This window comes from Balaenoptera musculus, chromosome 4 (assembly GCF_009873245.2).
Source record: "Balaenoptera musculus isolate JJ_BM4_2016_0621 chromosome 4, mBalMus1.pri.v3, whole genome shotgun sequence".
Lineage (NCBI taxonomy): Eukaryota > Metazoa > Chordata > Mammalia > Artiodactyla > Balaenopteridae > Balaenoptera > Balaenoptera musculus.
In genome coordinates this window covers 17,145,158-17,159,570 of record NC_045788.1, presented here as the reverse complement: position 1 = coordinate 17,159,570, position 14,413 = coordinate 17,145,158, and the positions used below count along the sequence as shown (strand labels likewise).

Genomic DNA, 14,413 nt, shown 5'->3' with positions numbered 1-14,413 from the left:
TGATTGGAATTTCATTGAATCTAAATCTCCATTTGGTAACAATGGAGACCTTAACAATATCAAGTCTCCAGTCATCACAATCCATGAATGTAGTGTATCTCTCCATTTATTTAGATGCTCTTTTATTTCTCTAAGCAATGTCTGTAGGCCTTTTATTAAATTTACTCCCACGTATTTCATATTTTTTGATGCTAATACAAATGGCACTGTTAGTTTAATTTCATTTTCCATTGTGTTTGTTGTTGGTATAGAGAAATACAGTTGACTTATGTGTATTGATCTTGTCACTTGCCATCTGGCTAAATTCACTTATAGTATTTGGGGGGTAAATTCCTTGGGGTTTTCTATATAGACAATCATATTGTCTGAGACTAGAGAGTTATTACTTTTTCCTTTCCAATATTTACTGCCTTACTGACTACTGCACTGGCTAGGATCTTCAGAACAATATTGAATAGAAGTGGTGAGTTTAGAAATCCTTGCCTTGTACCTGATCTTAGGGAAAAGTCTTTCACCATTAAATATGATGATAGTTGCAGGTTTTTTGGTAGATACCCTTTATCAGATTGAGAAAGTTCTCTTCTATTTCTAGTTTGTTCAGAGTTTAAAAAAAATCTCATAAGCTTTTTTTTTTTAAATATGTATCTTTGCTGGAGTATAACTGCTTTACAATGTTGTATTAGTTTCTGTTGTACAACAAAGTGAATCAACTATAAGTATACATATACCCCCATATCCCCTCCCTCTTGAGCCTCCCTCCCATCCTCCCTATCCCACCCCTCTAGGTCACAAAGCACTGAGCTGATCTCCCTGTGCTATGCAGCAGCTGCCCACTAGCCATCCATTTTACATTTGGTGGTGTATATATGTCAGTGCTACTCACTCACTTCATCCCAGCTTCCCCTCCCCCCGTGTCCTCAAGATCATTCTCTATGTCTGCGTCTTCATTCCTGCCCTGCCTGCCACTAGGTTCATCAGTACCGTTCTTTTAGATTCCATATATGTGCGTTAGCATATGGTATTTGTTTTTCTCTTTCTGACTTACTTCACTCTGTATGACAGACTCTAGGTCCATTCATGTCTCTACACATGACCCAATTTCATTCCTTTTTATGGCTGAGTAATATTCCATTGTATATATGTACCACATCTTCTTTACCCATTCCTCTGTTGATGGACATTTAGCTTCCTTCCATGTCCTGGCTATTGTAAATAGTGCTGCAGTGAACATTGGGGTGCATGTATCTTTTTGAATTATAGTTTTCTCTGGGTATATGCCCAGTAGTGGGATTGCTGGGTCATATGGTAGTTCTATTTTTGGTTTTTTAAGGAACCTCCATACTGTTCTCCATAGTGGCTGTATCAATTTACATTCCCACCAACAGTGCAAGTGGGTTCCCTTTTCTCCACAGCCTCTCCAGCATTTACTGTTTGTAGATTTTTTGATGATGGCCATTCTGACCAGTGTGAGGTGATACCTCATTGTGGTTTTGATTTGCATTTCTCTAATGATTAGTGATGTTGAGCATCCTTTCATGTGTTTGTTGGCAATCTGTATGTCTTCTTTGGAGAAATGTCTATTTAGGTCTTCTGCCCATTTTTGGGTTGGGTTGTTTGTTTTTTCGGTATTGAGCTGCATGAGCTGCTTGTGTATTTTGGAGAATAATCCTTTGTCAGTTGCTTCATTTGTAAATATTTTCTCCCATTCTGAGGTTGTCTTTTCATCTTGTTTATGGTTTCCTTTGCTGTGCAAGAGCTTTTAAGTTTCATTAGGTCCCATTTGTATATTTTTGATTTTCTTTCCATTACTCTAGGAGGTGGGTCAAAAAAGATCTTGCTGTGATTTAAGTCAAAGAGCGTTCTGCCTATGTTTTCTTCTAAGAGTTTTATAGTGTCTGGTCTTATATTTAGGTCTTTAATCCATTCATAAGGTGGTTTAATTCTGTTAAATATTTATTCTGCATCTGTTGATATGCTCACATAATTTTTACCCTTTATTTTGTTAATGTGGTGGAATAGGGGTGAGAGAACTGAAATTCATATCAGGAAAGCAAGACATAAGGTTTAAAATTAATTAATGATGAAGTTGCAATATATATGCATTTATAAATATGAAGGTAAATAATGGAAGAAATAGCTAAGAAAAATTGGCAGTGGTTGTCTCTGAGGAGCAGGCTTAGTTGGGAGGAGAAACTGATATTTTCAAAAGGTCTTTTAAGGATTGACACTTTAAATATGAGAATATGTAATATTTGATAACAAATTTTAAAAAATGGGTTCTAGGGATATGTAAAAATGAGGCTGCAGCTGATTATTGTGTGCTAAGGCTTGGGGGGCAAGGGTGTAGGGGAGACAGACTCAGCTGCAGGCATGTGTTATTTTGGCAGGGCATCCAGGAGACATATTTCCCATTCAGATGAATATACTGAATTCCCATTCAGTAGAGATAGGAGTTGAAAATAAAGACTTGGGAGTAAGCACCAGATAAAGGTTTTAAAGCCACAAGAGTGGACAAGACTGAACTTGCATAGGTGAGAAAAGAGTCAAGGACAAAAATCTGAGGAAAAATAAAAATAAACAAATGGGATCTAATTAAACTTAAAAGCTTTTGCACAGCAAAGGAAACCAGAAACAAAACAAAAAGACAACCCTCAGAATGGGAGAAAATATTTGCAAATGAAGCAACCGACAAGGGATTAATCTCCAAAATATACAACAGCTCATGCAGTTCAATATCAAAAAAAACAAATAACCCAATCAAAAAATGGGCAGAAGATCTAAAGACACTTCTCCAAAGAAGACATACAGATGGCCAAAAAAGCACATGAAAAGATGCACAACATCACTAATTATTAGAGAAATGCAAATCAAAACTACAGTGAGGTATCACCTCACACTGGTCAGAATGGCCATCATCAAAAAAATCTACAAACAATAAATGCTGGAGAGGGTGTGGAGAAAAGGGAACCCTCATGCATTGTTGGTGGGAATGTAAATTGATGCAGCCACTATGGAGAATAGTATGGAGATTCCTTAAAAAACCAAAAATAGAACTACCATATGACCCAGCAATCCCACTACTGGGCATATACCCAGAGAAAACCATAATTCAAAAAGATACATGCACCCCAATGTTCACTGCAGCACTATTTACAATAGCCAGGACATGGAAGGAAGCTAAATGTCCATCAACAGAGGAATGGGTAAAGAAGATGTGGTACATATATACAATGGAATATTACTCAGCCATAAAAAGGAATGAAATTGGGTCATTTGTAGACACATGGATGGACCTAGAGTCTGTCACACAGAGTGAAGTAAGTCAGAAAGAGAAAAACAAATATCGTATATTAATGTATATATGTGGAATCTGAAAAAATTGGTATAGATGATCTTATTTACAAAGCAGAAATAGAGACAGACACAGAGAACAAATGTACGGATACCAAGGTGGAAAGGCAGGGTGGGATGAATTGGGAGATTGGGATTGACATATATACACTACTGATACTATGTATAAAATAGGTAACTAATGAGAACCTACTGTATCACACAGGGAACTCTACTCAGTGCTCTGTGGTGACCTAAATGAGAAGGAAATCCAAAAAAGAGGGGATATATATGTATACATATAGCTGATTCACTTTGCTGTACAGTGTAAACTAACACAATATTGTAAAGCAGCTACACTCCAATAAAAAAAAATCTACAAACAATAAATGCTGGAGAGGGTGTGGAGAAAAGGGAACCCTCCTATGCTGTTGGTGGGAATGTAAATTGGTACAGCCACTATGGAGAACAGTATGGAGGTTCCTTAAAAAACTAAAAGTAAAACTACCATATGACCCAGCATCCCACTCCTGGGCATATACCTTGAGAAAACCATAATTCAAAAAGATACATGCACCCCAGTGTTCACTGCAGCACTATTTACAATAGCCAGGACATGGAAGCAACATAAATGTCCATCAACAGAAGAACAGATAAAGAAGATGTGGTACATATATACAATGGAATATTACTCAGCCATAAAAAAGAACAAAATAATGCCATTTGCAGAACATGGATGGACCTAGAGATTGTTGTACTGAGTGAAGTAAGTCAGACACAGAAAGACAAATATTATATGATATCGCTTATATGTAGAATCTAAAAAAAAAAAGGGTACAAGTGAACTTATTTACAAAACAGAAGTAGAGTCACAGATGTAGAAAGCAAATTTATAGTTACCAGGGGATGGGGGGTGGGAGGGATAAACTGGGAGATTGGGACTGACATATGCACACTACTATATATAAAATAGATAACTAATAAGAGCCTGCTATATAGCACAGGGAACTCTACTCAATACTCTGTAATGGCCTATATGGGAGAAGAATCTAAAAAAAAAAAAAAAAAAAAAAGAGTGGATATATGTATGTGTATTACTGATTCACTTTGCTGTACACCTGAAACTAATACAACGTTGTAAATCGACTATACTCCAATAAAATTAAAAAAAAAAAAAGAATATGAGAATAATGAGACAAAAAAAAAACCCAAAAAAAAACTCTGAGGAAGGCTGGTATGTATAGGGTGAGGAGAAGGATTCAAGGAAGAAGACAGAGAATGAATTTCCAAAGGACAGGAAGAGAACCAGCCAAATATGACATGGAAGTCAAGGGAGGAAAGTGCTACATTCTTCCAACATGCTGAATTCCAAAGATTTTGTGTACCAACAAACATTAAAGCTATACTTTTCTTTTACAGGTGTTTCTCCCTAAATTCATGTAGAAATTTGGGAAGTTAATAAAACCTTAAACAACATAAATATGATGGAAAACAGAGAATGATGTTACACATATTTTCATGTTGCTATTTATGTGTTCTATTTCAGGAAACATCTGGAGCAGAGGGTATGAGGTAAAGAACTTCCTCTGCTTATCTCAAATGATGAAAGGGTTCAAGAAGAAAATGATCCACATAAATCGTAGATGCAAGGGAAAACTGGTTGAATAGCCATGTCATTTAAATGGGACATTTTGAAGTCTGGAAGAAGAAAAATTGTAGAAAAGTGTCTAAAACTTTTTATTTAACAGAATACATAAGGTGTGATGATTCAGAAGGAATGAGTCATTTAGAAATAATAAAACAGTTTGCCTGGAAAACACGGGTGCTCAGTGGTGGATGACTCAGTATGGAAACTGATCCCAAGAGTACAATTTAGAGGAATACAAAAACATATACTATATGTATTTGCAGGATAAAAAAGGAGACCTGGAATATTTTATTTGTTGTGTTCACTTCAAAAATAGTTGAGAAAATAAATTAAGGAATCTCTTAGAAGGCAATATTTTTCTGGTGCTCAAAGAAATTATACATATGAACATGAAAGAACAATTAATGCTCTAGGTTTAGGGCTAATGTCTTAATGAGACTAAAAGTAAAATAAGAACATCTCAGCAGCAGGTCTAATTTGAGCATACAGGAATTAGGAAGTGCTTAAAAACTTACTTTTATCTTTACTCCAGTGGAGAAAGAGGAAATGTGCCTGAGGGGAAAAGCACCAGGTGGGCAGTCAGGGGCTCCTCCTCCCAGCTTCTGCTTCTGCACTGACCAGCTCAGTAAGATGGTCAAGTCACTTCCCTCACTGGGATTCGCCTTCTCTTCTGGAAAAATAGGACAAAAGATGGCTCTGGGGTCTAGGGAACACGAGAAAAGCAAAAAATTCTTTCTTGTTTTGAATTACAAAAAAGCTATATATTTACCAGAAAACTATTTTGTATTCTTTGATGTGGGAAGTACAATGAACTGGCTATTAATTTTTAATGCACGTAATTTGCAAAGCTACTAATTTCTTGGAGTACTGGCTCCAAAGGAAAATCAGGAGGTTAAACTTTGACCATTTTATAATTTAAAAAAATCCTCTATAATATATTCCAAAAAATAGTCATCTCTGACTGCTGGTAGTATTTTAAGTTACTTTAATTCATATATTTTCCTTTTCTAAGCCTTGTTCTTATTTTGGAGGAGATTATATAAAAATGAAATCACGGGCTTCCCTGGTGGCGCAGTGGTTGAGAGTCTGCCTGTCAATGCAGGGGACGCGGGTTCGAGCCCTGGTCTGGGAAGATCCCACATGCCGCGGAGCAACTGGGCCCGTGAGCCGCAACTACTGAGCCTGCGCGTCTGGAGCCTGTGCTCCGCAACAAGAGAGGCCGCGATAGTGAGAGGCCCGCGCACCGCGATGAAGAGTGGCCCCCGCTTGACACAACTGGAGAAAGCCCTCACGCAGAAACGAAGACCCAACACAGCCAAAAATAAATAAATAAATTAAAAAAAAATCATTTGGATGGTTTAGAAGAACATATATACAATACAGTTTAATAAACATTTGAATGCTGCCAGGTACTCTTCAAGACAAGGGAACTACAAATCCTATAATTTTGCCTCAAACAGCTTGCAGTGTGAGTGGGCAGAGAAACAGAATATCTTTTACATCAAGGAAGGCACCCCAGAGAGGAGGACTGCCAAGCCCAGTCTGGAGTTAAGCAGAAGCAGTGGCTGCAGAAAGAAAGGGAAGATGCCTTGTGGACAAATGGAGCAAGGCAGGAGGTGGCCCCGGGAGGCCTGGGAGGTGTGAGGAGCTACTGGGAGTTTGGTGTTATTCCAGTGGCAAGTTCTAGGTGCTACCGCTAAATGGTGGGGGTTGGGTGGGAGGCAATGTAGCATCAGAGAGTCCCTGAGAGATGTCAGTCGGGGGTGGTGGGGACCAGGTCAGATTTACACTGTGGGTGTATCACTGTGTAGCACTGCAGAGGACAGAGTTGGGGAAGCAAGACCAAAGCCAGGCAGACCAGGCAGAAGGCCTCTGCAAAGAGAGTCCAGAAGAGAATCAGTGAGGCTATAAATGAAGGAAGCTCAGAGGCTTATGTGACTACCCACGATCACAAATCTACGAGTACGAGCTGAATGTAAGTTATCTTTAAATCCTGTTCTTTTCTGTATCCCTGTGCAAGCACAAATTCTGGTCAAAGTTGACAACAGATCCTACATTCACTTTTATTAGGTAAATTATGGATCTTTAAAAAAAAAAGGACTATTCATTAATGTATATTAAGTACCCAAAATGTTTAGGGCATTATAGAAAACAAGCAAAGCTCCTGATTATAGGAACTTATAAAATAAATGAGACAAAAAAGAATAGATCAATTCATTCAACAGGTATATATTGGGGCACTTCTGGGCCTTGATCAAATTCTAGTGACAGTTCCTTTTAGAACATAATTTTTGCATCCTCCTTTCCTTTTCTGACAAGTTTATTTGGGTACAAGTGAACAGAGAATCTCTCCAGAGCCAAGTGTGCAATTCTAGGAGAGGACCAGGAACCTGGAGTAAAATAAATACAAGCCTGGGTCAGGGGAAAACTTGCTTGAATGGGACAGTAAGAGAACAGGGAAAAATCCCAACAGATGGCATGGATGGAGTAAGCAGAGGAGGAGCCTGGAATCGCCTTCAACGTAGCTTGGATTTGACAGATCAAAGTTATTATTGCTTATTTTTTTAAAAAACAGTTTTAATCTTTATAAAAGTAATGACTGTAGAAATAAGATACGACTGCTGGAAAAAAAAAAGAGAAATACAAAGAGGAAAATAAAGATCACACCCAGAGATAATATCAATATGAACATTTTTGCCTTTTTTGACTTTCAACACACACATAAACATTCACAGAAATAGACATGGGGATTTTTGTGAATATTAATTTTTTTAACAAAAGTGAGACAATTATAGTTTATTATTTGCTTTTTCCACTTAGCATAGGGAGACCTCTTTTCATGAAAATAAAAATCTACACCATACATCTTAGATACATTCTGTGGATATACCAAATTTACTTGTTCAGTTCTTTACAAAGGCACATTAAGGCTGTACGATAAATAAGGTGCAGAAAGGAAGCAAGCAGCAAGGAAATGATAAAACTGACTTCAGTTGTGGCAGCATTTTCAATATTCTAAAGGTGGAAAGAGGTAAGACATACGGAAGCTCATGAGATTTTAGTGTTCCAGACATAAGATGAATAATGTCTGATTCTGGAATTCTTTGTGGATGAAGAATTTCCAAATGGGAAACAAAAAAAGTCTGCAGCCCAACACACACTAAAAATGAAGTAATTTCAAATCTTCACATCTGCAGAACAGATAGAATGTCAAAGACAGCACTCAGACAACTAAAAACAGTGGGTGGACTGCCAGGGAAAAACCAAGTGCCATTCTAGTGATCATCCATAACCTCGGCTTTCCCAGGAAGTGACAGCTCCCCACACTGTGCTCTAACACAAAGCGCACTGAGCCTTTCTCATGAGATGCTAGGCCGCCTTAAGACTCCATGGATCCTCTTTGGGCCTCCGTTTCCTCCAGCACTTGGCTGGGCTCTGTGAATTACAAACTGCGCTTGTCACAGTTCCCTTGGAAGCTGCCAATACTAGCCATTTCCCACTGCAACTAGAATAGTTCTGCTGTTATCTGTTTTATATATTGGATGGATCTCTAAAGAATATTGCATTTGAAAAAACAAACTTATATAGCTAAAAAACATTCTTAAAAATCACACGATTAAAAAAATAACATTCACCCTTCAGATTGTTAATCACAAAGGTAAAAATGCAAATTTATAATAGAGGGATCTGAAAGTTACCACCTTAATACCTTGGTTAAACTTAGAATCACTAATGGTGGGATAATCAGATATGTACCTTCCAATTCGATGTAATATGAAGACTGAATATCATGTATGGACTTTTCTTGCCAAGAATATTTAGCTTTAATCAAACTTTCAGATTTAATGTCCAATTATAGGAAATACAGGCAGTAGAGAAATAAGCTACACACCACCATGAGTAAACAGAGAAATTCATTATATGGCTCACTATAAGACAATTGGCCTGGTCTCTTCAATAAGTCAGTATCATGAGGGAAAAAGCACATGTGTGGAGCTGCATTGGGGGGGGGAAGTGGTGGAAAGAACACCAACTCTAAAGGCTCTGAGGTGGGAGCATGTCTTGAATATTTTAGCATGAGTGAGAATGCCAGTGTGACTAGACTTTGACTTTTATTGAGTGAGATAGGAAGCTACTAAAGAATTCTGAGCAGAGAAATTCATGATCTGACTTAACTTTTTAAACAAGACCATTCTAGTTGCTCTTATGAGAACAGACTACAGGGGACAAGAGTAGAAGCAGGGAGACCAAAAAGGGGGCCAAATTTTCCTGGAATAATCCAGGTAAAAGATGATGTTGGCTTGGACCAGGTGGTAGCAGGGGAAGGGTGAAAAGTCAGATTCTGCATATATTTTGAAACAAGAGCCAATGGGACAGATGTGTCGGTTTTGTGGAAAAGAGGGAGGTCAAGGATGAATCTAAGGGTTGATTTTTTTAAAACTGTTGTTTGTTTGCTTGAACAACTGGAAGAAAAGAACTGACTTAATTCATACTGGGAAGACTGCAGGAAGAACAGATTTGTTGGTGGGAGAGGGAACAGCTGTGGCAAGAAGGTCAGTAGTTCAGTTTTGGCCGTTACTTCTGAGGTGCCTACTAGACATTCAGGTAAAGGTGTGCAGAATGCTATTAAAGAATTAAATCTGGACTTCTGGGGAGAGATTTAGGATTATACAAATTTGAGAGTCATATTTAAAGCCTTGAGACTAGATGAGATCACCAAGGGAGGGAATATAGAAAGAAAAGAGAGAGAAATATATATAAATATTTATTCTATAATAAATCTTATTCTACAAGATTCCACAGAAATCTCTATTTCTATATAGGAATAGAATACAGAAAGAAACATCCAAAGGCTGAGCTTAGGAGCACTCAAACATGCAGAGTAGCGCTAATAGAACTTTCTGAGATGATGAAATATTTATATATCTGTGCCATTCATGTGGCTATTAAGCACCTGTAATATGGCTAATGCAACTGAATAACTGAAAACTTAATTTAAATAGCTACATGAGCTAGTGGCTATAGTACTAGACAGCCCAGACCTAGAGTCTGGGGAAGTGAAGGAGAGGAGAGAGAAAAGAAGTGGTCAGAGAGGGAGGAATTGTGAGACAGTTCTCCATGGGTCTCTCATGTTTCTGTACACATTGCAAGCAAGGCACTGCCTGTCTTGATAGTCAGTGATATGATATTTTATATGATATGATAGTCCCGTATGGTCTTTTTCAAGAATGTCTGTATAGCAAACAGCCTTGGAAAACTTGGTACTATCTCCCTCTGGAGCAAAGAGAAGGCATGCTTATTGACCATTATAAAATATTTGGGTTCTCTAAGATCAGGTTTCCTTTCTAATAGCTCAACTCACCATGTGGGCAGGTGTAGTCTGGCCCCCTTCACATTGCCTCAGAGTAACTAGGGCTAAGGGAACCAGTACAAAAAGACTCCTACTCTGGCTACTGCTATTGCTGTAAGTAATAAACTGTCTTTCGTCTCTGATGCAGAAGTCCTGTGTCTTCTACCACCATTCATGAAACTGGCAAGCTAACTTGTTAGCTTACAAACAGGGTAAAATCTTAGATCTGCATAGTTCTTGACAAGTATTTTAAAATAAAGTGAAGAAGGTATTACAAGGAGGAGACAGTGGTTAACTCTGCTCCTGAATGTTAAGTCAGATAACTATAGAGAAATGTTTTGATGGAATTTTGGGAGCAGAAATATGACTGGCTTGGGTACAAAAAAAGAATGGGAAGACAAAAACCAGCAACAGACTACAGACAACTCTTCCAAGAAGTTTTGCTGTGAAGTTTAACTGAAACAAGACAATAGTGAGAGGGGAAAGTGGAGTCAAGGAGGATTATTTTTAAGATGGGGGAAATACAAGCATATTTTCATGTACAAGACAATGATTCAGAGAGGGTAAAACTGATATAAGAGAAAGAATTACAAAGTACTTATTAGGTTAGTTCTTTCACAGTAACAGGAAAGAAAGCAGAGTATACGGATACTACTACAAGTAGTAGGTAGGTATGGTTGTGAAAGCCTGTGAAAGCTCTTTTTCTTCTATTTCTTTTCTGTAACTAGGAAGCAAGGTCATCAGTTGAAAGTGACTTTTAGTCACTTTAAAAGTGAAAGTGAGGAGATGGTGAACATGTAAGGAGACTGAAGACATGCAATAATCATCTAGGAGGAAATGAAACAGAAAATGACTGGAGAAATCTAGTATGATTGCCAGGCAGCATTATGGGCCCACTTGAGGTTATGATCATTAATTTAATGCAAGCTCAGCATCATGATTTTACAGGCATGGAATAGGCAAAGAATTGGATTTAATCAGTGCTGTGGTTTAGCCAGGCAAGGCTGCTGAAGTGAGAGAGAGGCAAAGGAACTGAGGATGTATGCAAGGGAGAGATGATGATGATGATGATGGTGATGATGATGATGATGATGATGATGATGATGATGATGATGATGATGATGATGATGATGATGATGAAGAGGAGGAGGAGGAGGAGGAGGAACTCCAAGCCTCTATACCATCTCCAGAAATCCTAACCCTTCCACTGAGCCCTGTGGACTCATGGGTAGATAACAGCAAAATCCCCAGATCCTGGATCTCTTCTCTGAAGCTTTCTTCAACTTCCTTTACCTTCTTATTTAAATTGAAACTGTACTTTCCCCTGAGGATGCTGATTTCCCTGTAGCCCTCTTAGATGACAACTCTTTCTCTTCTACACCCTTCAAACATGAGGCCTGGTAGGTGCCCTTCTGGTTCCTCATTGCGACTTTCACACCATTCTCCACCTGCCCTCTCCCCAAATCCCCTGCTCTGAGTCACATAACATTAGATTTTACCACCCACCACCCTTATTGCAGGATTGAAGGCTCCCCAAAGTCACAATAGATAGTCCATCTGATACCCTGGCCTCTTAGGTTCTTGACCTTTTCTCCACAGTGTTAAATATGTTGATCTTGTTTTCTTCCCTGTCTCAGCCACTTTCTCCCATGATCCTACCCTACACCTTTAGAACATTTAAAAGTATATTTTAATAACCACACATCTAAAGGCTTATCATTCACCAAAAATTTATTGGTGAGTCACAGTAAGAATACCCTCCCTAGGCCTCCACTGGCAGAGTCAAGAAAATGGTCACACATCCGGCATAAGACCATCCTCTGCAGGAATTCATGCCAGCATCATCAGCAGATAATGAGAGCGCAAGAAGGAGAACTAGACATGTTTCCTCTCTGAGGACTCTTGGGCTTGTATTCCTTAGATGCAGGGGAGAGGTGTGTGTGAAGGACTGCGGGAGAGGCAGAGGCATGCTGCTATGCTGACTGATCCTTCTTGTACTGGGCTTGCAGAGGGAAGATTAGTATTACTACACCATCATTTTAAAAGTACTGATATGCTAGGTATTGTGCTGAGCACTTAAATGCATTATCTAATTTAATTTTTATGCCAGCATTGAGCACAGTGTTATCTCCATTTCAAAGATGAGGAAACTGAGGCTAAGGGAAGTTAAAAAAACACTTGCTCATATTACATACTTAGAAAGTGGAAAAAGTGATTTGAGCACAATTTTCTCTAACATGTAAGCCCCTCTGTCCATATTAAAGCCAAAGGAGCTGGGATAGACAGTACCTGAGTCCCTGCCATAATTCCATATTTCTCAACATCTAGAGAAGGAATTGTCTCAAATCTCAGTAGGCACAAGAAAAAGAAAGGAAGTATGGAAGGACAGAAGGAAGGAAGGACGGATGGATATAAATCTATAGAACAGTGAAGTTCTTTGTAGTAACCTGGACAGAAAGAACACAAAAGTTTTTTTTTTAACCCCAATTTTGTGTTTCAGAAACCTTGAAAACTTAATAAATTTATTAGTGAATGATTAAATTGTGACACATAAAATAGCCATATAAAATAAAATCATAACAGATAAGTTGAGTAAAATTTAGACCCTTAAAAACCAATGAATAATGTTAATGCTACTTATTTGAACGTCAGACAATAAGTATATTACCAAACTTTGTAAGCATAATTAAGACAATGAGCTTGTTCAATAATAAACCTGAGAAATAATTAAAAGCATATTCACAAATGGCATCATATCCAGAAATAGAACTATACACAAGACATGCCATAAAACCAAGCACAAAGCTTAACTTTTTTTTTTTTAGAACAAGTGACCTGGGGCTTCCCTGGTGGCGCAGTGGCTGAGAATCTGCCTGCCAATGCAGGGGACATGGGTTCGAGCCCTGGTCTGGGAAGATCCCACATGCCGCGGAGCAACTGGGCCCGTGAGCCACAACTACTGAGCCTGTGCGTCTGGAGCCCGTGCTCCGCAACAAGAGAGGCCCGTGCACCGCGATGAAGAGTAGCCCCTGCTTGCCACAACTAGAGAAAGCCCTCACACAGAAACGAAGACCCAACACAGCCAAAAATAAATAAATAAATAAATTCTAAAAAAAACAAAAAAACTCACTCACTTTAGAGCAAGTGACCTATGAGATTAAATCAACAGGAGGGAAGTAAAAAATGCAGAAGACTCTAAACATGGAAGAGCTGCAAACATCAGGGCAAGAAAAAAATTAATGTAAGTGTAAAATATGAGATTTGATTTGGAGGAAACATAAATACAAAGATTTAGTGCAAAGAGTCTCTGAACAAAAGGAACTTAGAAATAATTTCCATTTATTCATGAGGTATTTATTAAGCATTTATAGCACTGCTACAGTTTCTTAGGAAGGTAAATGATGGGATTCAGGTGGCAGTGGGATGGATCAGGGAAGCAGAAGCAGAGGTGAGTCAGAAAGCCACTGCAATTTACTCATCCTTATATCCCCAACGTGGAGCCAGTGCACAGCATAAGATAGGAATTCAGTGTTATTTTCTTAATGTATGAACTGTCAGATGCTGTGAAGCACCCCAAAATTCAACTGGTGTAGGGGAACAGGGCAAAAGCCCAATGGAAATATCTACAGGCAAGAAGGAAATGCAAACTATTTTGAGCTGACAACCTTCACAGTTTTCACATGTCCCTCAACAGAACGCACTGCTTCCCCATTTCTTTGTTTCTGCCCTGGATACAGCTTTGGTATCTTACTTATTGAGCCAACTGATCTCTTCTATTTAATCAACCTTGACATATCTTAGCTGAAGTTGTATCACAAATAAGATCATTGGTTCACTTTTGCCCCAATCCAGTGAATCTCTGAGCTTGCCCAATGGAAGAGTGTAGGAAGCACTTGTCTGTCTGTAAGACAATTTCAGGCAAAAGGCTGTGGTCCTGTGGGCTCAAGAGTAGTACCTAACTAAATAAAACAACCCTTGGGGCACAAGTCTGAGTCACCACCTCTAGTGGGGCTCTGTGGCCACAATTTCAGCAGAAAATTTTTCATTCAATATCATAATAGGTGTGTTTGGAAGAGCAGGGAGCT

The 14,413-nt window shown here is 38.6% G+C and overlaps 1 protein-coding gene across 3 annotated transcripts in view; it reads right to left on the bottom strand.

Moving 5' to 3' along the window:
* PPP2R3A (protein phosphatase 2 regulatory subunit B''alpha) overlaps positions 1–14,413 on the bottom strand; it is a 210,972-nt gene that overhangs the window by 173,674 nt on the left and 22,885 nt on the right. Inside the window, exon 2 of one of the 3 annotated variants that reach the window (XM_036850211.1) lies at positions 5,494–5,648. The exons of the other annotated variants lie outside the window; for them this stretch is intronic. The gene's annotated coding sequence lies outside the window, so the exon portion shown is untranslated. The remainder of the gene's footprint in view (positions 1–5,493; positions 5,649–14,413) is intronic. 3 annotated transcript variants of the gene reach the window in all.